Below are 23,317 nucleotides of genomic sequence, written 5' to 3' on the forward strand. Positions count from 1 at the left end.
TAACATTATATAAATTAATGAATGTCAGACATGAATTATACAAAGAAGCACAAAACATTCTTAATTATTTGTACTCTTGGTGACCTTGATTAAAATTTCAGATTAAAAGGAAATGTACAAGAGGTTCTAACGAGATTTGAACTCGGATCGCTGGATGCAAAGTCCAGAGTGCTAACCATTACACCATAGAACCTTATAGTTACCACAACTCATTAACGATAACATTATCTAAATTAATGAATGTCAGACATGAATTATACAAAGAAGCACAAAACATTTCTAATTATTTGTACTCGTGGTGATCTTGATTAAAATTTTAGTTACAAAGGAAATGTACGAGAGGTTCTACCGAGATTTGAACTCGGATGGCTGGATTCAAAGTCCAGAGTGCTAACCATAACACCATAGAACCTTATAGTTACCACAACTCATTAACGATAACATTATATAAATTTATGAATGTCAGACATTAATTATACAAAGAAGCACAAAACATTCTTAATTATTTGTACTCGTGGTGATCTTGATTCAAATTTCAGACTAAAAGGAAATGTACAAAAGGTTCTACCGAGATTTGAACTCGGATCGCTGGATTCAAAGTCCAGAGTGCTAACCATAACACCATAGAACCTTATAGTTACCACAACCAATTAACCATAAAATTATATAAATTAATGAATGTCAGACATGGATTATACAAAGAAGCACAAAACATTCTTGATTATATGTACTCGTGGTGATCTTGATTCAAATTTATGATTAAAAAGGAATGTACAAGAGGTTCTACCAAGATTTGAACTCGGATCACTGGATTAAAAGTCCAGAGTGCTTACCATTACACCATAGAACCTTATAGTTACCACAAATCATTACCGTTAAAATTATATAAATTAATGAATGTCAGACATGAATTATACAAAGAAGCACAAAACATTCTTAATTATTTGTACTCGTGGTGACCTTGATTAAAATTTCAGATTAAAAGGAAATGTACAAGAGGTTCTTCCGAGATTTGAACTCGGATCGCTGGATTCAAAGTCCAGAGTGCTAACCATTACACCATAGAACCTTACTGTTACCACAACTCATTAACGATAACATTATATAAATGTATGAATGTCAGACATGAATTATACAAAGAAGCACAAAACATTCTTAATTATTTGTACTCGTGGTGATCTTGATTCAAATTTCAGATTAAAAGGAAATGTACAAGAGGTTCTACCGAGATTTGAACTCGGATCGCTGGATTTGAAGTCCAGAGTGCTAACCATTACACAATACAACCTTATAGTTACCACAACTCATTAACGATATCATTATATAAATTACTGAATGTCAGTCATGAATTATACAAAGAAGCACAAAACATTCTTAATTATTTGTACTCGTGGTGATCTTTATTAAAATTTCAGATTAAAAGGAAATGTACAAGAGGTTCTACCGAGATTTGAACTCGGATCGCTGGATTCAAAGTCCAGAGTGCTAACCATTACACCATAGAACTTTATAGTTACCACAACTCATTAACGATAACATTATATAAATTAATGAATGTCAGACATGAATTATACAAAGAAGCACAAAACATTCTTAATTATTTGTACTCGTGGTGATCTTTATAAAAATTTCAGATTAAAAGGAAATGTACAAGAGGTTCTTTTGAGATTTGAACTCGGATCACTGGATTAAAAGCCCAGAGTGCTTACCATTACACCATAGAACCTTATAGTTACCACAACTCATTAACGATAACATTGTATAAATTACTGAATGTCAGACATGAATTATACAAAGAAGCACAAAACATTCTTAATTATTTGTACTCGTGGTGATCTTGATTCAAATTTTAGTTACAAAGGAAATGTACAAGAGGTTCTTCCGAGATTTGAACTCGGATCGCTGGATTCAAAGTCCAGAGTGCTAACCATTACACCATAGAACCTTATAGTTACCACAACTCATTAACGATAACATTATATAAATGTATGAATGTCAGACATGAATTATACAAAGAAGCACAAAACATTCTTAATTATATGTACTCGTGGTGATCTTGATTTAAATTTCAGATTAAAAGGAAATGTACAAGAGGTTCTACCGAGATTTGAGCTCGCATCACTGGATTAAAAGTCCAGAGTGCTAACCATTACACCATAGAACCTTATAGTTACAACAACTCATTAACGATAAAATTATATACTAATGAATGTCAGACATGAATTATACAAACAAGTACAAAACATTCTTAATTATTTGTACTCGTGGTGATCTTGATTAAAAGTTCACATTAAAAGGAAATGTACAAGAGATTCTACCGAGATTTGAACTCGGATCGCTGGATTAAAAGTACAGAGTGCTAACCATTACACCATAGAACCTTATAGTTACCACAACTCATTCACGATAACATTATATAAATAAATGAATGTCAGACATGAATTATACAAAGAAGCACAAAACATTCTTCATTATTTGTACTCGTGGTGATCTTGATTCAAATTTCAGATTAAAAAGAAATGTACAAGAGGTTCTACCGAGATTTGAGCTCGCATCACTGGATTAAAAGTCCAGAGTGCTAACCATTACACCATAGAACCTTATAGTTACAACAACTCATTAACGATAAAATTATATACTAATGAATGTCAGACATGAATTATACAAACAAGTACAAAAAATTCTTAATTATTTGTACTCGTGGTGATCTTGATTAAAAGTTCACATTAAAAGGAAATGTACAAGAGATTCTACCGAGATTTGAACTCGGATCGCTGGATTCAAAGCACAGAGTGCTAACCATTACACCATAGAACCTTATAGTTACCACAACTCATTAACGATAAAATGATATACTAATGAATGTCAGACATGAATTATACAAAGAAGCACAAAACATTCTTAATTATTTGTACTCGTGGTGATCTTGATTCAAATTTCAGATTAAAAGGAAATGTACAAGAGGTTCTACCGAGATTTGAACTCGGATCACTGGATTCAAAGTCCAGAGTGCTAACCATTACACCATAGAACCTTATAGTTACCACAACTCATTAACGATAAAATTATATACAAATGAATGTCAGACATGAATTATACAAACAAGTACAAAACATTCTTATTTTTTTTACTCGTGGTGATCTTGATTCACATTTCAGATTAAAAGGAAATGTACAAGAGGTTCTACCGAGATTTGAACTCGGATCGCTGGATAAAAAGCCCAGAGTGCTAACCATTACACCATAGAACCTTATAGTTACCACAACTCATTAACGATAAAATGATATACTAATGAATGTCAGACATGAATTATACAAAGAAGCACAAAACATTCTTAATTATTTGTACTCGTGGTGATCTTGATTCAAATTTCAGATTAAAACGAAATGTACAAGAGGTTCTACCGAGATTTGAACTCGGATCGCTGGATTAAACGTCCAGAGTGCTAACCATTACACCATAGAACCTTATAGTTACCACAACTCATTAACGATAACATTATATAAATTAATGAATGTCAGACATGAATTATACAAAGAAGCACAAAACATTCTTAATTATTTGTACTCTTGGTGACCTTGATTAAAATTTCAGATTAAAAGGAAATGTACAAGAGGTTCTAACGAGATTTGAACTCGGATCGCTGGATGCAAAGTCCAGAGTGCTAACCATTACACCATAGAACCTTATAGTTACCACAACTCATTAACGATAACATTATCTAAATTAATGAATGTCAGACATGAATTATACAAAGAAGCACAAAACATTTCTAATTATTTGTACTCGTGGTGATCTTGATTAAAATTTTAGTTACAAAGGAAATGTACGAGAGGTTCTACCGAGATTTGAACTCGGATGGCTGGATTCAAAGTCCAGAGTGCTAACCATAACACCATAGAACCTTATAGTTACCACAACTCATTAACGATAACATTATATAAATTTATGAATGTCAGACATTAATTATACAAAGAAGCACAAAACATTCTTAATTATTTGTACTCGTGGTGATCTTGATTCAAATTTCAGACTAAAAGGAAATGTACAAAAGGTTCTACCGAGATTTGAACTCGGATCGCTGGATTCAAAGTCCAGAGTGCTAACCATAACACCATAGAACCTTATAGTTACCACAACCAATTAACCATAAAATTATATAAATTAATGAATGTCAGACATGGATTATACAAAGAAGCACAAAACATTCTTGATTATATGTACTCGTGGTGATCTTGATTCAAATTTATGATTAAAAAGGAATGTACAAGAGGTTCTACCAAGATTTGAACTCGGATCACTGGATTAAAAGTCCAGAGTGCTTACCATTACACCATAGAACCTTATAGTTACCACAAATCATTACCGTTAAAATTATATAAATTAATGAATGTCAGACATGAATTATACAAAGAAGCACAAAACATTCTTAATTATTTGTACTCGTGGTGACCTTGATTAAAATTTCAGATTAAAAGGAAATGTACAAGAGGTTCTTCCGAGATTTGAACTCGGATCGCTGGATTCAAAGTCCAGAGTGCTAACCATTACACCATAGAACCTTACTGTTACCACAACTCATTAACGATAACATTATATAAATGTATGAATGTCAGACATGAATTATACAAAGAAGCACAAAACATTCTTAATTATTTGTACTCGTGGTGATCTTGATTCAAATTTCAGATTAAAAGGAAATGTACAAGAGGTTCTACCGAGATTTGAACTCGGATCGCTGGATTTGAAGTCCAGAGTGCTAACCATTACACAATACAACCTTATAGTTACCACAACTCATTAACGATATCATTATATAAATTACTGAATGTCAGTCATGAATTATACAAAGAAGCACAAAACATTCTTAATTATTTGTACTCGTGGTGATCTTTATTAAAATTTCAGATTAAAAGGAAATGTACAAGAGGTTCTACCGAGATTTGAACTCGGATCGCTGGATTCAAAGTCCAGAGTGCTAACCATTACACCATAGAACTTTATAGTTACCACAACTCATTAACGATAACATTATATAAATTAATGAATGTCAGACATGAATTATACAAAGAAGCACAAAACATTCTTAATTATTTGTACTCGTGGTGATCTTTATAAAAATTTCAGATTAAAAGGAAATGTACAAGAGGTTCTTTTGAGATTTGAACTCGGATCACTGGATTAAAAGCCCAGAGTGCTTACCATTACACCATAGAACCTTATAGTTACCACAACTCATTAACGATAACATTGTATAAATTACTGAATGTCAGACATGAATTATACAAAGAAGCACAAAACATTCTTAATTATTTGTACTCGTGGTGATCTTGATTCAAATTTTAGTTACAAAGGAAATGTACAAGAGGTTCTTCCGAGATTTGAACTCGGATCGCTGGATTCAAAGTCCAGAGTGCTAACCATTACACCATAGAACCTTATAGTTACCACAACTCATTAACGATAACATTATATAAATGTATGAATGTCAGACATGAATTATACAAAGAAGCACAAAACATTCTTAATTATATGTACTCGTGGTGACCTTGATTTAAATTTCAGATTAAAAGGAAATGTACAAGAGGTTCTACCGAGATTTGAGCTCGCATCACTGGATTAAAAGTCCAGAGTGCTAACCATTACACCATAGAACCTTATAGTTACAACAACTCATTAACGATAAAATTATATACTAATGAATGTCAGACATGAATTATACAAACAAGTACAAAACATTCTTAATTATTTGTACTCGTGGTGATCTTGATTAAAAGTTCACATTAAAAGGAAATGTACAAGAGATTCTACCGAGATTTGAACTCGGATCGCTGGATTAAAAGTACAGAGTGCTAACCATTACACCATAGAACCTTATAGTTACCACAACTCATTCACGATAACATTATATAAATAAATGAATGTCAGACATGAATTATACAAAGAAGCACAAAACATTCTTCATTATTTGTACTCGTGGTGATCTTGATTCAAATTTCAGATTAAAAAGAAATGTACAAGAGGTTCTACCGAGATTTGAGCTCGCATCACTGGATTAAAAGTCCAGAGTGCTAACCATTACACCATAGAACCTTATAGTTACAACAACTCATTAACGATAAAATTATATACTAATGAATGTCAGACATGAATTATACAAACAAGTACAAAAAATTCTTAATTATTTGTACTCGTGGTGATCTTGATTAAAAGTTCACATTAAAAGGAAATGTACAAGAGATTCTACCGAGATTTGAACTCGGATCGCTGGATTCAAAGCACAGAGTGCTAACCATTACACCATAGAACCTTATAGTTACCACAACTCATTAACGATAAAATGATATACTAATGAATGTCAGACATGAATTATACAAAGAAGCACAAAACATTCTTAATTATTTGTACTCGTGGTGATCTTGATTCAAATTTCAGATTAAAAGGAAATGTACAAGAGGTTCTACCGAGATTTGAACTCGGATCACTGGATTCAAAGTCCAGAGTGCTAACCATTACACCATAGAACCTTATAGTTACCACAACTCATTAACGATAAAATTATATACAAATGAATGTCAGACATGAATTATACAAACAAGTACAAAACATTCTTATTTTTTTTACTCGTGGTGATCTTGATTCACATTTCAGATTAAAAGGAAATGTACAAGAGGTTCTACCGAGATTTGAACTCGGATCGCTGGATTAAAAGCCCAGAGTGCTAACCATTACACCATAGAAACTTATAGTTACCACAACTCATTAACGATAAAATGATATACTAATGAATGTCAGACATGAATTATACAAAGAAGCACAAAACATTCTTAATTATTTGTACTCGTGGTGATCTTGATTAAAATTTAAGATTAAAAGAAAATGTACAAGAGGTTCTACCGAGATTTGAACTCGGATCGCTGGATTCAAAGTCCAGAGTGCTAACCATTACACCATAGAAACTTACAGTTACCACAACTCATTAACGATAACATTATATAAATTAATGAATGTCAGACATGAATTATACAAAGAAGCACAAAACATTCTTAATTATTTGTACTCTTGGTGACCTTCATTCAAATTTAAGATTAAAAGGAAATGTACAAGAGGTTCTAACGAGATTTGAACTCGGATCGCTGGATTAAAAGTACAGAGTGCTAACCATTACACCATAGAACCTTATAGTTACCACAACTCATTCACGATAACATTATATAAATAAATGAATGTCAGACATGAATTATACAAAGAAGCACAAAACATTCTTAATTATTTGTACTCGTGGTGATCTTGATTCAAATTTCAGATTAAAAAGAAATGTACAAGAGGTTCTACCGAGATTTGAGCTCGCATCATTGGATTAAATGTCCAGAGTGCTAACCATTACACCATAGAACCTTATAATTACAACAACTCATTAACGATAAAATTATATACTAATGAATGTCAGACATGAATTATACAAACAAGTACAAAACATTCTTAATTATTTGTACTCGTGGTGATCTTGATTAAAAGTTCACATTAAAAGGAAATGTACAAGAGATTCTACCGAGATTTGAACTCGGATCGCTGGATTCAAAGCACAGAGTGCTAACCATTACACCATAGAACCTTATAGTTACCACAACTCATTAACGATAAAATGATATACTAATGAATGTCAGACATGAATTATACAAAGAAGCACAAAACATTCTTAATTATTTGTACTCGTGGTGATCTTGATTCAAATTTCAGATTAAAAGGAAATGTACAAGAGGTTCTACCGAGATTTGAACTCGGATCACTGGATTCAAAGTCCAGAGTGCTAACCATTACACCATAGAACCTTATAGTTACCACAACTCATTAACGATAAAATTATATACAAATGAATGTCAGACATGAATTATACAAACAAGTACAAAACATTCTTATTTTTTTTACTCGTGGTGATCTTGATTCACATTTCAGATTAAAAGGAAATGTACAAGAGGTTCTACCGAGATTTGAACTCGGATCGCTGGATTAAAAGCCCAGAGTGCTAACCATTACACCATAGAAACTTATAGTTACCACAACTCATTAACGATAAAATGATATACTAATGAATGTCAGACATGAATTATACAAAGAAGCACAAAACATTCTTAATTATTTGTACTCGTGGTGATCTTGATTAAAATTTAAGATTAAAAGAAAATGTACAAGAGGTTCTACCGAGATTTGAACTCGGATCGCTGGATTCAAAGTCCAGAGTGCTAACCATTACACCATAGAAACTTACAGTTACCACAACTCATTAACGATAACATTATATAAATTAATGAATGTCAGACATGAATTATACAAAGAAGCACAAAACATTCTTAATTATTTGTACTCTTGGTGACCTTCATTCAAATTTAAGATTAAAAGGAAATGTACAAGAGGTTCTAACGAGATTTGAACTCGGATCGCTGGATTAAAAGTACAGAGTGCTAACCATTACACCATAGAACCTTATAGTTACCACAACTCATTCACGATAACATTATATAAATAAATGAATGTCAGACATGAATTATACAAAGAAGCACAAAACATTCTTAATTATTTGTACTCGTGGTGATCTTGATTCAAATTTCAGATTAAAAAGAAATGTACAAGAGAATCTACCGAGATTTGAACTCGGATCGCTGGATTTGAAGTCCAGAGTGCTAACCATTACACCATACAACCTTATAGTTACCACAACTCATTAACGATATCATTATATAAATTACTGAATGTCAGACATGAATTATACAAAGAAGCACAAAACATTCTTAATTATTTGTACTCGTGGTGATCTTTATTAAAATTTCAGATTAAAAGGAAATGTACAAGAGGTTCTACCGAGATTTGAACTCGGATCGCTGGATTCAAAGTCCAGAGTGCTAACCATTACACCATAGAACTTTATAGTTACCACAACTCATTAACGATAACATTATATAAATTAATGAATGTCAGACATGAATTATACAAAGAAGCACAAAACATTCTTAATTATTTGTACTCGTGGTGATCTTTATAAAAATTTCAGATTAAAAGGAAATGTACAAGAGGTTCTTTTGAGATTTGAACTCGGATCACTGGATTAAAAGCCCAGAGTGCTTACCATTACACCATAGAACCTTATAGTTACCACAACTCATTAACGATAACATTGTATAAATTACTGAATGTCAGACATGAATTATACAAAGAAGCACAAAACATTCTTAATTATTTGTACTCGTGGTGACCTTGATTAAAATTTAAGATTAAAAGGAAATGTACAAGAGGTTCTTCCGAGATTTGAACTCGGATCGCTGGATTCAAAGTCCAGAGTGCTAACCATTACACCATAGAACCTTATAGTTACCACAACTCATTCACGATAACATTATATAAATAAATGAATGTCAGACATGAATTATACAAAGAAGCACAAAACATTCTTAATTATATGTACTCGTGGTGACCTTGATTTAAATTTCAGATTAAAAGGAAATGTACAAGAGGTTCTACCGAGATTTGAGCTCGCATCACTGGATTAAAAGTCCAGAGTGCTAACCATTACACCATAGAACCTTATAGTTACAACAACTCATTAACGATAAAATTATATACTAATGAATGTCAGACATGAATTATACAAACAAGTACAAAACATTCTTAATTATTTGTACTCGTGGTGATCTTGATTAAAAGTTCACATTAAAAGGAAATGTACAAGAGATTCTACCGAGATTTGAACTCGGATCGCTGGATTCAAAGCACAGAGTGCTAACCATTACACCATAGAACCTTATAGTTACCACAACTCATTAACGATAAAATGATATACTAATGAATGTCAGACATGAATTATACAAAGAAGCACAAAACATTCCTAATTATTTGTACTCGTGGTGATCTTGATTCAAATTTCAGATTAAAAGGAAATGTACAAGAGGTTCTACCGAGATTTGAACTCGGATCACTGGATTAAAAGCCCAGAGTGCTAACCATTACACCATAGAACCTTATAGTGACCACAACTCATTAACGATAAAATGATATACTAATGAATGTCAGACATGAATTATACAAAGAAGCACAAAACATTCTTAATTATTTGTACTCGTGGTGATCTTGATTAAAATTTCAGATTAAAAGGAAATGTACAAGAGGTTCTACCGAGATTTGAACTCGGATCGCTGGATTCAAAGTACAGAGTTCTAACCATTACACCATAGAAACTTATAGTTACCACAACTCATTAACGATAACATTATATAAATTACTGAATGTCAGACATGAATTATACAAAGAAGCACAAAACATTCTTAATTATTTGTACTCGTGGTGACCTTGATTCAAATTTCAGATTAAAAGGAAATGTACTAAAGGTTCTTCCGAGATTTGAACTCGGATCGCTGGATTCAAAGTCCAGAGTGCTAACCATTACACCATAGAACCTTATAGTTACCCCAACTCATTAACGATAACATTATATAAATGTATGAATGTCAGACATGAATTATACAAAGAAGCACAAAACATTCTTAATTATATGTACTCGTCGTGACCTTGATTTAAATTTCAGATTAAAAGGAAATGTACAAGAGGTTCTACCGAGATTTGAGCTCGCATCACTGGATTCAAAGTCCAGAGTGCTAACCATTACACCACAGAACCTTATAGTTACCACAACTCATTAACGATAACATTATATAAATAAATGAATGTCAGACATGAATTATACAAAGAAGCACAAAACATTCTTAATTATTTGTACTCGTGGTGATCTTGATTCAAATTTCAGATTAAAAGGAAATGTACAAGGGGTTCTACCGAGATTTGAACTCAGATCACTGGATTCAAAGTCCAGAGCGCTAACCATTACACCATCGAACCTTATAGTCACCTCAACTCATTAACGATAAAATTATATACTAATGAATGTCAGACATGAATTATACAAAGAAGCACAAAACATTCTAAATTATTTGTACTCGTGGTAATTTTGATTCAAATTTCAGATTAAAAGGGAATGTACTAGAGGTTCTACCAAGATTTGAACTCATATCCCTGGATTCAAAGTCCAGAGTGCTAACCATTACACCATAGAACCTTATAGTTACCACAACTCATTAACGATAACATTATATACTAATGAATGTCAGACATGAATTATACAAACAAGTACAAAACATTCTTAATTATTTGTACTCGTGGTGATCTTGATTAAAATTTCACATTAAAAGGAAATGTACAAGAGGTTCTACCGAGATTTGAACTCGGATCGCTGGATTCAAAGCCCAGAGTGCTAACCATTACACCATAGAACCCTATAGTTACCACAGCTCATTAACGATAAAATCATATACTAATGAATGTCAGACATGAATTATACAAAGAAGCACAAAACCTTCTTAATTATTTGTACTCGTGGTGATCTTGATTCAAATTTCAGATTAAAAGGAAATGTACAAGAGGTTCTACCGAGATTTGAACTCGGATCGCTGGATTCAAAGTCCAGAGTGCTAACCATTACACCATAGAACCTTATAGTTACCACAACTCATTAACGATAAAATGATATACTAATGAATGTCAGACATGAATTATACAAAGAAGCACAAAACATTCTTAATTATTTGTACTCGTGGTGACCTTGATTCTAATTTCAGATTAAAAGGAAATGTACAAGAGGTTCTACCGAGATTTGAACTCGGATCGCTGGATTCAAAGTCCAGAGTGCTAACCATTACACCATAGATCCTTATAGTTGCCACAACTCATTAACGATAACATTATATAAATAAATGAATGTCAGACATGAATTATACAAAGAAGCACAAAACATTCTTAATTATTTGTAACGTGGTGATCTTGATTCAAATTTCAGATTAAAAGGAAATGTACAAGAGGTTCTACCGAGATTTGAACTCGGATCGCTGGATTAAAAGTACAGAGTGCTAACCATTACACCAGAGAACCTTACAGTTACCACAACTCATTAACGATAACATAATATAAATTAATGAATGTCAGACATGAATTATACAAAGAAGCACAAACATTCTAAATTATTTGTACCCGTGGTGATCTTGATTCAAATTTCAGATTAAAAGGATATGTACAAGAGGTTCTACCGAGATTTGAACTCGGATCGCTGGATTCAAAGTCCAGAGTGCTAACCATTACACCATAGAACCTTATAGTTACCACAACTCATGAACGACAAAATGATATACTAATGAATGTCAGACATGAATTATACAAACAAGTACAACACATTCTTAATTATTTGTACTCGTGGTGATCTTGATCAAATTTCAGATTAAAAGGAAATGTACAGCAGGTTCTACCGAGATTTGAACTTGGGTCGCTGGATTCAAAGTCCAGAGTGCTAACCATTACACCATAGAACCTTATAGTCACCACAACTCATTAACGATAAAATGATATACTAATGAATGTCAGACATGAGTTATACAAACAAGTACAAAACATTCTTAATTATTTGTACTCGTGGTGATCTTGATTCAAATTTCAGATTAAAAGGAAATGTACAAGAGGTTCTACCGCGATTTGAACTCGGATCGCTGGATTCAAAGTCCAGAGTGCTAACCATTACACCATAGAAACTTATAGTTACCACAACTCATAAACGATAACATTATATAAATTAATGAATATCAGACATGAATTATACAAAGAAGCACAAAACATTCTTAATTATTTGTACTCGTGGTGACCTTGATTCAAATTTCAGATTAAAAGGAAATGTACAAGAGGTTCTACCGAGATTTGAACTCAGATCGCTGGATTCAAAGTCCAGAGTGCTAACCATTACACCATAGAACATTATAGTTACCACAACTCATTAACGATAACATTATATAAAATAATGAATGTCAGACATGAATTATACAAAGAAGCACAAAACATTCTTAATTATTTGTACTTGTTGTGACCTTGATTAAAATTTCAGATTACGATGAAATGTACAAGAGGTTCTACCGAGATTTGAACTCGGGTCACAGGATTCAAAGTCCAGAGTTCTAACCATTACACCATAGAACCTTATAGTTACCACAACTCATTAACGATCAAATTATATAAATTAATGAATGTCAGACATGAATTATACAAAGAAGCACAAAACATTCTTAATTATTTGTACTCGTGGTGATCTGGATTCAAATTTCAGATACAAAGGAAATGTACAAGAGGTTCTACCGAGATTTGAACTCGGATCGCTGGATTCGAATTCCAGAGCGCTAACCATTACACCATAGAACCTTATAGTTACCACAACTCATTAACGATAAAATGATATACTAATGAATGTCAGGCATGAATTATACAAACAAGTACAAAACATTCTTAATTTGTTGTACTCGTGGTGATCTTGATCAAATTTCAGATTAAAAGGAAATGTACAAGAGGTTCTACCGAGATTGGAACTCGGATCGCTGGATTCAAAATCCAGAGTGCTAACCATTACACCATAGAACCTTATAGTTACCACAACTCATTAACGAAAACATTATATAAAATAATGAATGTCAGACATGAATTACACAAAGAAGCACAAAACATTCTTAATTATTTGTACTCGTAGTGATCTTTATCAAAATTTCAGATTAAAAGGAAATGTACAAGAGGTTCTACCAAGATTTGAACTCGGATCGCTGAATTCAAAGTCCAGAGTTCTAACCATTACACCATAGAAACTTACAGTTACCACTACTCATTAACGATAACATTATATAAATTAATGAATGTCAGACATGAATTATACAAAGAAGCACAAAACATTCTTAATTATTTGTACTCGTAGTGATCTTTATCAAAATTTCAGATTAAAAGGAAATGTACAAGAGGTTCTACAAAGATTTGAACTCGGATCGCTGGATTCAAAGTCCAGAGTTCTAACCATTACACCATAGAAACTTACAGATACCACTACTCATTAACGATAACATTATATAAATTAATGAATGTCAGACATGAATTATACAAAGAAGCACAAAACATTCTTAATTATTTGTACTCTTGGTGACCTTCATTCAAATTTCAGATTAAAAGGAAATGTACAAGAGGTTCTAACGAGATTTGAACTCGGATCGCTGGATTCAAAGTCCAGAGTGCTAACCATTACAGCATAGAACCTTATAGTTACCACAACTCATTCACGATAACATTATATAAATAAATGAATGTCAGACATGAATTATACAAAGAAGCACAAAACATTCTTAATTATTTGTAACGTGGTGATCTTGATTCAAATTTCAGATTAAAAAGAAATGTACAAGAGGTTCTACCGAGATTTGAACTCGGATCGCTGGATTCAAAGTCCAGAGTGCTAACCATTACACCATAGAACCTTACAGTTACCACAACTCATTAACGATAACATTATATAAATTAATGAATGTCAGACATGAATTACACAAAGAAGCACAAAACATTCTAAATTATTTGTACTCTTTGTGATCTTGATTCAAATTTCAGATTAAAAGGAAATGTACAAGAGGTTCTACCGAGATCTGAACTCGGATCGCTGGATTCAAAGTCCAGAGTGCTAACCATTACACCATAGAACCTTATAGTTACCACAACTCATTAACGATAACATTATATACAAATGAATGTCAGACATGAATTATACAAACAAGTACAAAACATTCTTATTATTTGTACTCGTGGTGATCTTGATTAAAATTTCACATTAAAAGGAAATGTACAAGAGGTTTAACCGAGATTTGAACTCGGATCGCTGGATTCAAAGCCCAGAGTGCTAACCATTACACCATAGAACCTTATAGTTACCACAACTCATTAACGATAAAATCATATACGAATGAATGTCAGACATGAATTATACAAAGAAGCACAAAACATTCTTAATTATTTGTACTCGTGGTGATCTTGATTCAAATTTCAGATTAAAAGGAAGTGTACAAGAGGTTCTACCGAGATTTGTACTCGGATCGCTGGATTCAAAGTCCAGAGTGCTAATCATTACACCATAGAACCTTATAGTTACCACAACTCATTAACGATAAAATCATATACTAATGAATGTCAGACATGAATTATACAAAGAAGCACAAAACATTCTTAATTATTTGTACTCGTGGTGATCTTGATTAAAATTTCACATTAAAAGGAAATGTACAAGAGGTTCTACCGAGATTTGAACTCGGATCGCTGGATTCAAAGCCCAGAGTGCTAACCATTACACCATAGAACCTTATAGTTACCACAACTCATTAACGATAAAATCATATACTAATGAATGTCAGACATGAATTATACAAAGAAGCACAAAACATTCTTAATTATTTGTACTCGTGGTGATCTTGATTCAAATTTCAGATTAAAAGGAAGTGTACAAGAGGTTCTACCGAGATTTGAACTCGGATCGCTGGATTCAAAGTCCAGAGTGCTAACCATTACACCATAGAACCTTATAGTTACCACAACTCATTATCGATAAAATTATATACAAATGAATGTCAGACATGAATTATACAAACAAGTACAAAACATTCTTATTATTTTTACTCGTGGTGATCTTGATCAAATTTCAGATTAAAAAGAAATGTACAAGAGGTTCTACCGAGATTTGAACTCGGATCGCTGGATGAAAAGCCCAGAGTGCTAACCATTACACCATAGAACCTTATAGTTACCACAACTCATTAACGATAAAATGATATACTAATGAATGTCAGACATGAATTATACAAAGAAGCACAAAACATTCTTAATTATTTGTACTCGTGGTGATCTTGATTCAAATTTCAGATTAAAAGGAAATGTACAAGAGGTTCTACCGAGATTTGAACTCGGATCGCTGGTTTCAAAGTCCAGAGTGCTAACCATTACACCATAGAAACTTATAGTTACCACAACTCATTAACGATAAAATTATATAAATTACTGAATGTCAGACATGAATTATACAAAGAAGCACAAAACATTCTTAATTATTTGTACTCGTGGTGACCTTGATTAAAATTTCAGATTAAAAGGAAATGTACAAGAGGTTCTTCCGAGATTTGAACTCGGATCGCTGGATTCAAAGTCCAGAGTGCTAACCATTACACCATAGAACCTTATAGTTACCACAACTCATTAACGATAACATTATATAAATGTATGAATGTCACACATGAATTATACAAAGAAGCACAAAACATTCTTAATTATATGTACTCGTGGTGACCTTGATTTAAATTTCAGATTAAAAGGAAATGTACAAGAGGGTCTACCGAGATTTGAACTCGCATCACTGGATTCAAAGTCCAGAGCGCTAACCATTACACCATAGAACCTTATAGTTACCACAACTTATTAACGATAACATTATATAAATTAATGAATGTCAGACATGAATTATACAAAGAAGCACAAAACATTCTTAATTATTTGTACTCGTGGTGATCTTGATTAAAATTTCAGATTAAAAGGAAATGTACAAGAGGTTCTACCGAGATTTGAACTCGGATCGCTAGATTAAAAGTCCAGAGTACTAACCATTACACCATAGAACCTTATAGTTACCACAACTCATTAACGATAACATTATATACTAATGATTGTCATACATGTATTATACAAAGAAGCACAAAACATTCTTAATTATTTGTACTTGTGGTGATCTTGATTCAAATTTCAGATTAAAAGGAAATGTACAAGAGGTTCTACCGAGATTTGCACTCAGATCACTGGATTAAAAGTCCAGAGTTCTAACCATTACACACTAGAACCTTATAGTTACCACAACTCATTAACGATAACATTATATAAATTAATGAATGTCAGACATGAATTATACAAAGAAGCACAAAACATTCTTAATTATTTGTACTCGTGGTGATCTTGATTAAAATTTCAGATTAAAAGGAAATGTACAAGAGGTTCTACCGAGATTTGAACTCGGATCGCTGGATTCAAAGTCCAGAGTGGTAACCATTACACCATAGAACCTTGTAGTTACCACAACTCATTAACGATAAAATTATATACTAATGAATGTTAGACCTGAATTATACAAAGAAGCATAAAACATTCTTAATTATTTGTACTCGTGGTGATCTTGATTCAAATTTCACATTAAAAGGAAATGTACAAGAGGTTCTACCGAGATGCGAACTCAGATCACTGGATTCAAAGGCCAGAGTGCTAACCATTACACCATAGAACCTTATAGTTTCCACAACTCATTAACGATAAAATTATATACTAATGAATGTCAGACATGAATTATACAAAGAAGCACAAAACAGTCTTAATAATTTGTACTCGTTGTGACCTTGATTCAAATTTCAGATTAAAAGGAAATGTACAAGAAGTTCTACCGAGATTTGAACTCAGATGACTGGATTCAAAGTCCAGAGTGCTAACCATTTCACCATAGAACCTTATAGTTACCACAACTCATTAACGATAACATTATATAAATTAATGAATGTCAGACATGAATTATACAAAGAAGCACAAAACATTCTTAATTATTTGTACTTGTGGTGATCTTGATTCAAATTTCAGATTAAAAGGAAATGTACAAGAGGTTCTACCGAGATTTGCACTCAGATCACTGGATTAAAAGTCCAGAGTTCTAACCATTACACCATAGAACCTTATAGTTACCACAACTCATTAACGATAACATTATATAAATTAATGAATGTCAGACATGAATTATACAAAGAAGCACAAAACATTCTTAATTATTTGTACTCCTGGTGATCTTGATTCAAATTTCAGATTAAAAGGAAATGTACAAGAGGTTCTACCGAGATTTGAACTCGGATCACTGGATTCAAAGTCCAGAGTGGTAACCATTACACCATAGAACCTTGTAGTTACCACAACTCATTAACGATAAAATTATATACTAATGAATGTTAGACATGAATTATACAAAGAAGCACAAAACATTCTTAATTATTTGTACTCGTGGTGATCTTGATTAAAATTTAACATTAAAAGGAAATGTGTAAGAGGTTCTACCGAGATGCGAACTCAGATCACTGGATTCAAAGTCCAGAGTGCTAACCATTACACCATAGAACCTTATAGTTTCCACAACTCATTAACGATAAAATTATATACTAATTAATGTCAGACATGAATTATACAAAGAAGCACAAAACATTCTTAATTAATTGTACTCGTTGTGACCTTGATTCAAATTTCAGATTAAAAGGAAATGTACAAGAAGTTCTACCGAGATTTGCACTCAGATCACTGGATTCAAAGTCCAGAGTGCTAACCATTACACCATAGAACCTTACAGTTACCACAACTCATTAACGATAACATTATATAAATTAATGAATGTCAGACATGAATTATACAAAGAAGCACAAAACATTCTTAATTATTTGTACTCGTGGTGATCTTGATTCAAATTTCAGATTAAAAGGAAATGTACAAGAGGTTCTACCGAGATTTGAACTCGGATCGCTGGATTCAAAGCCCAGAGTGCTAACCATTACACCACAGAACCTTATAGTTACCACAACTCATTAACGATAACATTATATGAATTAATGAATGTCAGACATGAATTATACAAAAAAGCACAAAACATTCTTAATTATTTGTACTCGTGGTGATCTTGATTCAAATTTCAGATTAAAAGGAAATGTACAAGGGGTTCTACCGAGATTTTAACTCAGATCACTGGATTAAAAGTCCAGAGTACTAACCATTACACCATAGAACCTTATAGTTACCACAACTCATTAACGATAACATTATATACTAATGATTGTCATACATGTATTATACAAAGAAGCACAAAACATTCTTAATTATTTGTACTTGTGGTGATCTTGATTCAAATTTCAGATTAAAAGGAAATGTACAAGAGGTTCTACCGAGATTTGCACTCAGATCACTGGATTAAAAGTCCAGAGTTCTAACCATTACACACTAGAACCTTATAGTTACCACAACTCATTAACGATAACATTATATAAATTAATGAATGTCAGACATGAATTATACAAAGAAGCACAAAACATTCTTAATTATTTGTACTCGTGGTGATCTTGATTCAAATTTCAGATTAAAAGGAAATGTACAAGAGGTTCTACCGAGATTTGAACTCGGATCGCTGGATTCAAAGTCCAGAGTGGTAACCATTACACCATAGAACCTTGTAGTTACCACAACTCATTAACGATAAAATTATATACTAATGAATGTTAGACCTGAATTATACAAAGAAGCATAAAACATTCTTAATTATTTGTACTCGTGGTGATCTTGATTCAAATTTCACATTAAAAGGAAATGTACAAGAGGTTCTACCGAGATGCGAACTCAGATCACTGGATTCAAAGGCCAGAGTGCTAACCATTACACCATAGAACCTTATAGTTTCCACAACTCATTAACGATAAAATTATATACTAATGAATGTCAGACATGAATTATACAAAGAAGCACAAAACAGTCTTAATAATTTGTACTCGTTGTGACCTTGATTCAAATTTCAGATTAAAAGGAAATGTACAAGAAGTTCTACCGAGATTTGAACTCAGATGACTGGATTCAAAGTCCAGAGTGCTAACCATTTCACCATAGAACCTTATAGTTACCACAACTCATTAACGATAAAATTATATAAATTAATGAATGTCAGACATGAATTATACAAAGAAGCACAAAACATTCTTAATTATTTGTACTTGTGGTGATCTTGATTCAAATTTCAGATTAAAAGGAAATGTACAAGAGGTTCTACCGAGATTTGCACTCAGATCACTGGATTAAAAGTCCAGAGTTCTAACCATTACACCATAGAACCTTATAGTTACCACAACTCATTAACGATAACATTATATAAATTAATGAATGTCAGACATGAATTATACAAAGAAGCACAAAACATTCTTAATTATTTGTACTCCTGGTGATCTTGATTCAAATTTCAGATTAAAAGGAAATGTACAAGAGGTTCTACCGAGATTTGAACTCGGATCACTGGATTCAAAGTCCAGAGTGGTAACCATTACACCATAGAACCTTGTAGTTACCACAACTCATTAACGATAAAATTATATACTAATGAATGTTAGACATGAATTATACAAAGAAGCACAAAACATTCTTAATTATTTGTACTCGTGGTGATCTTGATTAAAATTTAACATTAAAAGGAAATGTGTAAGAGGTTCTACCGAGATGCGAACTCAGATCACTGGATTCAAAGTCCAGAGTGCTAACCATTACACCATAGAACCTTATAGTTTCCACAACTCATTAACGATAAAATTATATACTAATGAATGTCAGACATGAATTATACAAAGAAGCACAAAACATTCTTAATTAATTGTACTCGTTGTGACCTTGATTCAAATTTCAGATTAAAAGGAAATGTACAAGAAGTTCTACCGAGATTTGCACTCAGATCACTGGATTCAAAGTCCAGAGTGCTAACCATTACACCATAGAACCTTACAGTTACCACAACTCATTAACGATAACATTATATAAATTAATGAATGTCAGACATGAATTATACAAAGAAGCACAAAACATTCTTAATTATTTGTACTCGTGGTGATCTTGATTCAAATTTCAGATTAAAAGGAAATGTACAAGAGGTTCTACCGAGATTTGAACTCGGACCGCTGGATTCAAAGCCCAGAGTGCTAACCATTACACCATAGAACCTTATAGTTACCACAACTCATTAACGATAACATTATATGAATTAATGAATGTCAGACATGAATTATACAAAAAAGCACAAAACATTCTTAATTATTTGTACTCGTTGTGATCTTGATTCAAATTTCAGATTAAAAGGAAATGTACAAGAGGTTCTACCGAGATTTGAACTCGGATCGCTGGATTCAAAGTCCAGAGTGCTAACCATTACACCATAGAAACTTACAGTTACCGCAACTCATTAACGATAACATTATATAAATTAATGAATGTCAGACATGAATTATACAAAGAAGCACAAAACATTCTTAATTATTTGTACTCGTGGTGACCTTCATTAAAATTTAAGGTTAATAGGAAATGTACAAGAGGTTCTAACGAGATTTGAACTCGGATCGCTGGATTCAAAGTCCTGAGTGCTAACCATTACACCATAGAACCTCATAGTTACCACAACTCATTAACGATAACATTATATAAATAAATGAATGTCAGACATGAATTATACACAGAAGCACAAAACATTCTTAATTATTTGTAACGTGGTGATCTTGATTCAAATTTCAGATTAAAAGGAAATGTACAAGAGGTTCTACCGAGATTTGCACTCGGATCGCTGGTTTCAAAGTCCAGAGTGCTAACCATTACACCATAGAACCTTACAGTTACCACAACTCATTAACGATAACATTATATAAATTAATGAATGTCAGACATGAATTATACAAAGAAGCACAAAACAATCTTAATTATTTGTACCCGTGGTGATCTTGATCTGAATTTCAGATTAAAAGGAAATGTTCAAGAGGTTCTACCGAGATTTGAACTCGGATCGCTGGATTCAAAGTCCAGAGTGCTAACCATTACACCATAGAACCTTATAGTTACCACAACTCATTAACGATAACATTATATAAATATATGAATGTCAGACATGAATTATACAAAGAAGCACAAAACATTCTTAATTATTTGTACTCTTGGTTATCTTGATCAAATTTCAGATTAAAAGGAAATGTACAAGAGGTTCTACCGAGATTTGAACTCGGATCGCTGGATTCAAAGTCCAGAGTGCTAACCATTACACCATAGAACCTTATAGTTACCACAACTCATCAACGATAACATTATATAAATTAATGAATGTCAGACATGAATTATACAAAGAAGCACAAAACATTCTTAATTATTTGTACTCGTGGTGATCTTGATTCAAATTTCACATTAAAAGGAAATGTACAAGAGGTTCTACCGAGATTTGAACTCGGATCGCTGGATTCAAAGTCCAGAGTGCTAACCATTACACTATAGAACCTTATAGTTACCACAACTCATTAACGATAACATTATATACTAATGAATGTCAGACATGAATTATACAAAGAAGCACAAAACATTCTTAATTATTTGTACTTGTGGTGATCTTGATTAAAATTTCAGATTAAAAGGAAATGTACAAGAGGTTCTACCGAAGTTTGCACTCAGATCACTGGATTAAAAGTCCAGAGTTCTAACCATTACACCATAGAACCTTATAGTTTCCACAACTCATTAACGATAAAATTATATAAATATATGAATGTCAGACATGAATTATACAAACAAGTACAAAATATTCTTAATTATTTTTACTCGTGGTGATCTTGATCAAATTTCAGCTTAAAAGGAAATGTACAAGAGGTTCTACCGAGATTTGAACTCGGATCGCTGGATTCAAAGTCCAGAGTGCTAACCATTACACCATAGAACCTTATAGTTACCACAACTCATCAACGATAACATTATATAAATTAATGAATGTCAGACATGAATTATACAAAGAAGCACAAAACATTCTTAATTATTTGTACTTGTGGTGATCTTGATTCCAATTTCAGATTAAAAGGAAATGTACAAGAGGTTCTACCGAGATTTGCACTCAGATCACTGGATTAAAAGTCCAGAGTTCTAACCATTACACCATAGAACCTTATAGTTACCACAACTCATTAACGATAACATTATATAAATATATGAATGTCAGACATGAATTATACAAAGAAGCACAAAACATTCTTAATTATTTGTACTCTTGGTTATCTTGATCAAATTTCAGATTAAAAGGAAATGTACAAGAGGTTCTACCGAGATTTGAACTCGGATCGCTGGATTCAAAGTCCAGAGTGCTAACCATTACACCATAGAACCTTATAGTTACCACAACTCATCAACGATAAAATTATATAAATTAATGAATGTCAGACATGAATTATACAAAGAAGCACAAAACATTCTTAATTATTTGTACTTGTGGTGATCTTGATTCCAATTTCAGATTAAAAGGAAATGTACAAGAGGTTCTACCGAGATTTGCACTCAGATCACTGGATTAAAAGTCCAGAGTTCTAACCATTACACCATAGAACCTTATAGTTACCACAACTCATTAACGATAACATTATATAAATATATGAATGTCAGACATGAATTATACAAAGAAGCACAAAACATTCTTAATTATTTGTACTCGTGGTGACCTTTATTACAATTTCAGATTAAAAGGAAATGTACAAGAGGTTCTACCGAGATTTGAACTCGGATCGCTGGATTCAAAGTCCAGAGTGCTAACCATTACACTATAGAACCTTATAGT

At 32.6% G+C, this 23,317-nt stretch overlaps 69 non-coding genes across 69 annotated transcripts; all 69 read right to left on the bottom strand.

Moving 5' to 3' along the window:
* Window positions 1-121: 121 nt before the first annotated feature.
* Trnaq-uug (transfer RNA glutamine (anticodon UUG)) lies at window positions 122-193 on the bottom strand. The gene has a single exon. It is a non-coding gene; the product is annotated as a tRNA-Gln (tRNA).
* Window positions 194-340: 147 nt separating this feature from the next.
* Trnaq-uug (transfer RNA glutamine (anticodon UUG)) lies at window positions 341-412 on the bottom strand. Its single transcript has one exon. It is a non-coding gene; the product is annotated as a tRNA-Gln (tRNA).
* A 147-nt stretch (window positions 413-559) lies between these two features.
* Trnaq-uug (transfer RNA glutamine (anticodon UUG)) lies at window positions 560-631 on the bottom strand. Its single transcript has one exon. It is a non-coding gene; the product is annotated as a tRNA-Gln (tRNA).
* A 147-nt stretch (window positions 632-778) lies between these two features.
* On the bottom strand, window positions 779-850 carry Trnak-uuu (transfer RNA lysine (anticodon UUU)). Its single transcript has one exon. It is a non-coding gene; the product is annotated as a tRNA-Lys (tRNA).
* Window positions 851-997: 147 nt separating this feature from the next.
* Window positions 998-1,069, bottom strand: Trnaq-uug (transfer RNA glutamine (anticodon UUG)). Its single transcript has one exon. It is a non-coding gene; the product is annotated as a tRNA-Gln (tRNA).
* Window positions 1,070-1,435: 366 nt separating this feature from the next.
* Window positions 1,436-1,507, bottom strand: Trnaq-uug (transfer RNA glutamine (anticodon UUG)). The gene has a single exon. It is a non-coding gene; the product is annotated as a tRNA-Gln (tRNA).
* Window positions 1,508-1,873: 366 nt separating this feature from the next.
* Trnaq-uug (transfer RNA glutamine (anticodon UUG)) lies at window positions 1,874-1,945 on the bottom strand. Its single transcript has one exon. It is a non-coding gene; the product is annotated as a tRNA-Gln (tRNA).
* A 147-nt stretch (window positions 1,946-2,092) lies between these two features.
* Trnak-uuu (transfer RNA lysine (anticodon UUU)) lies at window positions 2,093-2,164 on the bottom strand. The gene has a single exon. It is a non-coding gene; the product is annotated as a tRNA-Lys (tRNA).
* Window positions 2,165-2,309: 145 nt separating this feature from the next.
* On the bottom strand, window positions 2,310-2,381 carry Trnak-uuu (transfer RNA lysine (anticodon UUU)). The gene has a single exon. It is a non-coding gene; the product is annotated as a tRNA-Lys (tRNA).
* Window positions 2,382-2,528: 147 nt separating this feature from the next.
* Window positions 2,529-2,600, bottom strand: Trnak-uuu (transfer RNA lysine (anticodon UUU)). Its single transcript has one exon. It is a non-coding gene; the product is annotated as a tRNA-Lys (tRNA).
* A 362-nt stretch (window positions 2,601-2,962) lies between these two features.
* Trnaq-uug (transfer RNA glutamine (anticodon UUG)) lies at window positions 2,963-3,034 on the bottom strand. The gene has a single exon. It is a non-coding gene; the product is annotated as a tRNA-Gln (tRNA).
* Window positions 3,035-3,178: 144 nt separating this feature from the next.
* Trnak-uuu (transfer RNA lysine (anticodon UUU)) lies at window positions 3,179-3,250 on the bottom strand. Its single transcript has one exon. It is a non-coding gene; the product is annotated as a tRNA-Lys (tRNA).
* Window positions 3,251-3,395: 145 nt separating this feature from the next.
* Window positions 3,396-3,467, bottom strand: Trnak-uuu (transfer RNA lysine (anticodon UUU)). The gene has a single exon. It is a non-coding gene; the product is annotated as a tRNA-Lys (tRNA).
* A 147-nt stretch (window positions 3,468-3,614) lies between these two features.
* On the bottom strand, window positions 3,615-3,686 carry Trnaq-uug (transfer RNA glutamine (anticodon UUG)). The gene has a single exon. It is a non-coding gene; the product is annotated as a tRNA-Gln (tRNA).
* A 147-nt stretch (window positions 3,687-3,833) lies between these two features.
* Window positions 3,834-3,905, bottom strand: Trnaq-uug (transfer RNA glutamine (anticodon UUG)). The gene has a single exon. It is a non-coding gene; the product is annotated as a tRNA-Gln (tRNA).
* A 147-nt stretch (window positions 3,906-4,052) lies between these two features.
* Trnaq-uug (transfer RNA glutamine (anticodon UUG)) lies at window positions 4,053-4,124 on the bottom strand. Its single transcript has one exon. It is a non-coding gene; the product is annotated as a tRNA-Gln (tRNA).
* A 147-nt stretch (window positions 4,125-4,271) lies between these two features.
* Window positions 4,272-4,343, bottom strand: Trnak-uuu (transfer RNA lysine (anticodon UUU)). Its single transcript has one exon. It is a non-coding gene; the product is annotated as a tRNA-Lys (tRNA).
* Window positions 4,344-4,490: 147 nt separating this feature from the next.
* Trnaq-uug (transfer RNA glutamine (anticodon UUG)) lies at window positions 4,491-4,562 on the bottom strand. Its single transcript has one exon. It is a non-coding gene; the product is annotated as a tRNA-Gln (tRNA).
* Window positions 4,563-4,928: 366 nt separating this feature from the next.
* Trnaq-uug (transfer RNA glutamine (anticodon UUG)) lies at window positions 4,929-5,000 on the bottom strand. The gene has a single exon. It is a non-coding gene; the product is annotated as a tRNA-Gln (tRNA).
* A 366-nt stretch (window positions 5,001-5,366) lies between these two features.
* On the bottom strand, window positions 5,367-5,438 carry Trnaq-uug (transfer RNA glutamine (anticodon UUG)). The gene has a single exon. It is a non-coding gene; the product is annotated as a tRNA-Gln (tRNA).
* Window positions 5,439-5,585: 147 nt separating this feature from the next.
* Window positions 5,586-5,657, bottom strand: Trnak-uuu (transfer RNA lysine (anticodon UUU)). The gene has a single exon. It is a non-coding gene; the product is annotated as a tRNA-Lys (tRNA).
* Window positions 5,658-5,802: 145 nt separating this feature from the next.
* On the bottom strand, window positions 5,803-5,874 carry Trnak-uuu (transfer RNA lysine (anticodon UUU)). The gene has a single exon. It is a non-coding gene; the product is annotated as a tRNA-Lys (tRNA).
* A 147-nt stretch (window positions 5,875-6,021) lies between these two features.
* Trnak-uuu (transfer RNA lysine (anticodon UUU)) lies at window positions 6,022-6,093 on the bottom strand. Its single transcript has one exon. It is a non-coding gene; the product is annotated as a tRNA-Lys (tRNA).
* A 362-nt stretch (window positions 6,094-6,455) lies between these two features.
* Window positions 6,456-6,527, bottom strand: Trnaq-uug (transfer RNA glutamine (anticodon UUG)). The gene has a single exon. It is a non-coding gene; the product is annotated as a tRNA-Gln (tRNA).
* Window positions 6,528-6,671: 144 nt separating this feature from the next.
* Trnak-uuu (transfer RNA lysine (anticodon UUU)) lies at window positions 6,672-6,743 on the bottom strand. The gene has a single exon. It is a non-coding gene; the product is annotated as a tRNA-Lys (tRNA).
* Window positions 6,744-6,888: 145 nt separating this feature from the next.
* Trnaq-uug (transfer RNA glutamine (anticodon UUG)) lies at window positions 6,889-6,960 on the bottom strand. Its single transcript has one exon. It is a non-coding gene; the product is annotated as a tRNA-Gln (tRNA).
* Window positions 6,961-7,760: 800 nt separating this feature from the next.
* Window positions 7,761-7,832, bottom strand: Trnaq-uug (transfer RNA glutamine (anticodon UUG)). Its single transcript has one exon. It is a non-coding gene; the product is annotated as a tRNA-Gln (tRNA).
* Window positions 7,833-7,976: 144 nt separating this feature from the next.
* On the bottom strand, window positions 7,977-8,048 carry Trnak-uuu (transfer RNA lysine (anticodon UUU)). The gene has a single exon. It is a non-coding gene; the product is annotated as a tRNA-Lys (tRNA).
* A 145-nt stretch (window positions 8,049-8,193) lies between these two features.
* Trnaq-uug (transfer RNA glutamine (anticodon UUG)) lies at window positions 8,194-8,265 on the bottom strand. Its single transcript has one exon. It is a non-coding gene; the product is annotated as a tRNA-Gln (tRNA).
* Window positions 8,266-8,850: 585 nt separating this feature from the next.
* On the bottom strand, window positions 8,851-8,922 carry Trnaq-uug (transfer RNA glutamine (anticodon UUG)). The gene has a single exon. It is a non-coding gene; the product is annotated as a tRNA-Gln (tRNA).
* Window positions 8,923-9,288: 366 nt separating this feature from the next.
* Window positions 9,289-9,360, bottom strand: Trnaq-uug (transfer RNA glutamine (anticodon UUG)). The gene has a single exon. It is a non-coding gene; the product is annotated as a tRNA-Gln (tRNA).
* A 147-nt stretch (window positions 9,361-9,507) lies between these two features.
* Window positions 9,508-9,579, bottom strand: Trnak-uuu (transfer RNA lysine (anticodon UUU)). Its single transcript has one exon. It is a non-coding gene; the product is annotated as a tRNA-Lys (tRNA).
* Window positions 9,580-9,941: 362 nt separating this feature from the next.
* Trnak-uuu (transfer RNA lysine (anticodon UUU)) lies at window positions 9,942-10,013 on the bottom strand. The gene has a single exon. It is a non-coding gene; the product is annotated as a tRNA-Lys (tRNA).
* Window positions 10,014-10,377: 364 nt separating this feature from the next.
* Window positions 10,378-10,449, bottom strand: Trnaq-uug (transfer RNA glutamine (anticodon UUG)). Its single transcript has one exon. It is a non-coding gene; the product is annotated as a tRNA-Gln (tRNA).
* An 800-nt stretch (window positions 10,450-11,249) lies between these two features.
* Trnaq-uug (transfer RNA glutamine (anticodon UUG)) lies at window positions 11,250-11,321 on the bottom strand. The gene has a single exon. It is a non-coding gene; the product is annotated as a tRNA-Gln (tRNA).
* Window positions 11,322-11,466: 145 nt separating this feature from the next.
* On the bottom strand, window positions 11,467-11,538 carry Trnaq-uug (transfer RNA glutamine (anticodon UUG)). Its single transcript has one exon. It is a non-coding gene; the product is annotated as a tRNA-Gln (tRNA).
* Window positions 11,539-11,683: 145 nt separating this feature from the next.
* On the bottom strand, window positions 11,684-11,755 carry Trnaq-uug (transfer RNA glutamine (anticodon UUG)). Its single transcript has one exon. It is a non-coding gene; the product is annotated as a tRNA-Gln (tRNA).
* A 364-nt stretch (window positions 11,756-12,119) lies between these two features.
* Window positions 12,120-12,191, bottom strand: Trnaq-uug (transfer RNA glutamine (anticodon UUG)). The gene has a single exon. It is a non-coding gene; the product is annotated as a tRNA-Gln (tRNA).
* A 144-nt stretch (window positions 12,192-12,335) lies between these two features.
* On the bottom strand, window positions 12,336-12,407 carry Trnaq-uug (transfer RNA glutamine (anticodon UUG)). Its single transcript has one exon. It is a non-coding gene; the product is annotated as a tRNA-Gln (tRNA).
* A 364-nt stretch (window positions 12,408-12,771) lies between these two features.
* Window positions 12,772-12,843, bottom strand: Trnaq-uug (transfer RNA glutamine (anticodon UUG)). The gene has a single exon. It is a non-coding gene; the product is annotated as a tRNA-Gln (tRNA).
* A 147-nt stretch (window positions 12,844-12,990) lies between these two features.
* Trnaq-uug (transfer RNA glutamine (anticodon UUG)) lies at window positions 12,991-13,062 on the bottom strand. Its single transcript has one exon. It is a non-coding gene; the product is annotated as a tRNA-Gln (tRNA).
* Window positions 13,063-13,209: 147 nt separating this feature from the next.
* On the bottom strand, window positions 13,210-13,281 carry Trnar-ucg (transfer RNA arginine (anticodon UCG)). Its single transcript has one exon. It is a non-coding gene; the product is annotated as a tRNA-Arg (tRNA).
* Window positions 13,282-13,425: 144 nt separating this feature from the next.
* On the bottom strand, window positions 13,426-13,497 carry Trnaq-uug (transfer RNA glutamine (anticodon UUG)). The gene has a single exon. It is a non-coding gene; the product is annotated as a tRNA-Gln (tRNA).
* An 803-nt stretch (window positions 13,498-14,300) lies between these two features.
* Trnaq-uug (transfer RNA glutamine (anticodon UUG)) lies at window positions 14,301-14,372 on the bottom strand. The gene has a single exon. It is a non-coding gene; the product is annotated as a tRNA-Gln (tRNA).
* A 147-nt stretch (window positions 14,373-14,519) lies between these two features.
* Trnaq-uug (transfer RNA glutamine (anticodon UUG)) lies at window positions 14,520-14,591 on the bottom strand. Its single transcript has one exon. It is a non-coding gene; the product is annotated as a tRNA-Gln (tRNA).
* A 144-nt stretch (window positions 14,592-14,735) lies between these two features.
* On the bottom strand, window positions 14,736-14,807 carry Trnaq-uug (transfer RNA glutamine (anticodon UUG)). The gene has a single exon. It is a non-coding gene; the product is annotated as a tRNA-Gln (tRNA).
* Window positions 14,808-15,169: 362 nt separating this feature from the next.
* Window positions 15,170-15,241, bottom strand: Trnaq-uug (transfer RNA glutamine (anticodon UUG)). The gene has a single exon. It is a non-coding gene; the product is annotated as a tRNA-Gln (tRNA).
* A 145-nt stretch (window positions 15,242-15,386) lies between these two features.
* Trnaq-uug (transfer RNA glutamine (anticodon UUG)) lies at window positions 15,387-15,458 on the bottom strand. The gene has a single exon. It is a non-coding gene; the product is annotated as a tRNA-Gln (tRNA).
* A 143-nt stretch (window positions 15,459-15,601) lies between these two features.
* Trnak-uuu (transfer RNA lysine (anticodon UUU)) lies at window positions 15,602-15,673 on the bottom strand. Its single transcript has one exon. It is a non-coding gene; the product is annotated as a tRNA-Lys (tRNA).
* A 364-nt stretch (window positions 15,674-16,037) lies between these two features.
* On the bottom strand, window positions 16,038-16,109 carry Trnaq-uug (transfer RNA glutamine (anticodon UUG)). Its single transcript has one exon. It is a non-coding gene; the product is annotated as a tRNA-Gln (tRNA).
* Window positions 16,110-16,475: 366 nt separating this feature from the next.
* Trnak-uuu (transfer RNA lysine (anticodon UUU)) lies at window positions 16,476-16,547 on the bottom strand. The gene has a single exon. It is a non-coding gene; the product is annotated as a tRNA-Lys (tRNA).
* Window positions 16,548-16,911: 364 nt separating this feature from the next.
* On the bottom strand, window positions 16,912-16,983 carry Trnaq-uug (transfer RNA glutamine (anticodon UUG)). The gene has a single exon. It is a non-coding gene; the product is annotated as a tRNA-Gln (tRNA).
* An 800-nt stretch (window positions 16,984-17,783) lies between these two features.
* On the bottom strand, window positions 17,784-17,855 carry Trnaq-uug (transfer RNA glutamine (anticodon UUG)). Its single transcript has one exon. It is a non-coding gene; the product is annotated as a tRNA-Gln (tRNA).
* A 145-nt stretch (window positions 17,856-18,000) lies between these two features.
* Window positions 18,001-18,072, bottom strand: Trnaq-uug (transfer RNA glutamine (anticodon UUG)). The gene has a single exon. It is a non-coding gene; the product is annotated as a tRNA-Gln (tRNA).
* Window positions 18,073-18,217: 145 nt separating this feature from the next.
* Window positions 18,218-18,289, bottom strand: Trnaq-uug (transfer RNA glutamine (anticodon UUG)). Its single transcript has one exon. It is a non-coding gene; the product is annotated as a tRNA-Gln (tRNA).
* Window positions 18,290-18,436: 147 nt separating this feature from the next.
* Window positions 18,437-18,508, bottom strand: Trnaq-uug (transfer RNA glutamine (anticodon UUG)). Its single transcript has one exon. It is a non-coding gene; the product is annotated as a tRNA-Gln (tRNA).
* A 147-nt stretch (window positions 18,509-18,655) lies between these two features.
* Window positions 18,656-18,727, bottom strand: Trnak-uuu (transfer RNA lysine (anticodon UUU)). The gene has a single exon. It is a non-coding gene; the product is annotated as a tRNA-Lys (tRNA).
* Window positions 18,728-19,091: 364 nt separating this feature from the next.
* On the bottom strand, window positions 19,092-19,163 carry Trnaq-uug (transfer RNA glutamine (anticodon UUG)). The gene has a single exon. It is a non-coding gene; the product is annotated as a tRNA-Gln (tRNA).
* An 800-nt stretch (window positions 19,164-19,963) lies between these two features.
* Trnaq-uug (transfer RNA glutamine (anticodon UUG)) lies at window positions 19,964-20,035 on the bottom strand. Its single transcript has one exon. It is a non-coding gene; the product is annotated as a tRNA-Gln (tRNA).
* A 145-nt stretch (window positions 20,036-20,180) lies between these two features.
* Trnaq-uug (transfer RNA glutamine (anticodon UUG)) lies at window positions 20,181-20,252 on the bottom strand. The gene has a single exon. It is a non-coding gene; the product is annotated as a tRNA-Gln (tRNA).
* Window positions 20,253-20,397: 145 nt separating this feature from the next.
* Window positions 20,398-20,469, bottom strand: Trnaq-uug (transfer RNA glutamine (anticodon UUG)). Its single transcript has one exon. It is a non-coding gene; the product is annotated as a tRNA-Gln (tRNA).
* A 147-nt stretch (window positions 20,470-20,616) lies between these two features.
* Window positions 20,617-20,688, bottom strand: Trnaq-uug (transfer RNA glutamine (anticodon UUG)). Its single transcript has one exon. It is a non-coding gene; the product is annotated as a tRNA-Gln (tRNA).
* A 147-nt stretch (window positions 20,689-20,835) lies between these two features.
* On the bottom strand, window positions 20,836-20,907 carry Trnaq-uug (transfer RNA glutamine (anticodon UUG)). Its single transcript has one exon. It is a non-coding gene; the product is annotated as a tRNA-Gln (tRNA).
* Window positions 20,908-21,491: 584 nt separating this feature from the next.
* On the bottom strand, window positions 21,492-21,563 carry Trnaq-uug (transfer RNA glutamine (anticodon UUG)). Its single transcript has one exon. It is a non-coding gene; the product is annotated as a tRNA-Gln (tRNA).
* Window positions 21,564-21,709: 146 nt separating this feature from the next.
* On the bottom strand, window positions 21,710-21,781 carry Trnaq-uug (transfer RNA glutamine (anticodon UUG)). The gene has a single exon. It is a non-coding gene; the product is annotated as a tRNA-Gln (tRNA).
* Window positions 21,782-21,928: 147 nt separating this feature from the next.
* On the bottom strand, window positions 21,929-22,000 carry Trnaq-uug (transfer RNA glutamine (anticodon UUG)). Its single transcript has one exon. It is a non-coding gene; the product is annotated as a tRNA-Gln (tRNA).
* Window positions 22,001-22,363: 363 nt separating this feature from the next.
* Window positions 22,364-22,435, bottom strand: Trnaq-uug (transfer RNA glutamine (anticodon UUG)). The gene has a single exon. It is a non-coding gene; the product is annotated as a tRNA-Gln (tRNA).
* A 365-nt stretch (window positions 22,436-22,800) lies between these two features.
* On the bottom strand, window positions 22,801-22,872 carry Trnaq-uug (transfer RNA glutamine (anticodon UUG)). The gene has a single exon. It is a non-coding gene; the product is annotated as a tRNA-Gln (tRNA).
* Window positions 22,873-23,238: 366 nt separating this feature from the next.
* On the bottom strand, window positions 23,239-23,310 carry Trnaq-uug (transfer RNA glutamine (anticodon UUG)). Its single transcript has one exon. It is a non-coding gene; the product is annotated as a tRNA-Gln (tRNA).
* Window positions 23,311-23,317: the final 7 nt, after the last annotated feature.

The sequence above is a fragment of the Euprymna scolopes genome, chromosome 7 (assembly GCF_053919585.1).
Source record: "Euprymna scolopes isolate OS-2025 chromosome 7, ASM5391958v1, whole genome shotgun sequence".
Taxonomy (NCBI): Eukaryota; Metazoa; Mollusca; class Cephalopoda; order Sepiida; family Sepiolidae; genus Euprymna; species Euprymna scolopes.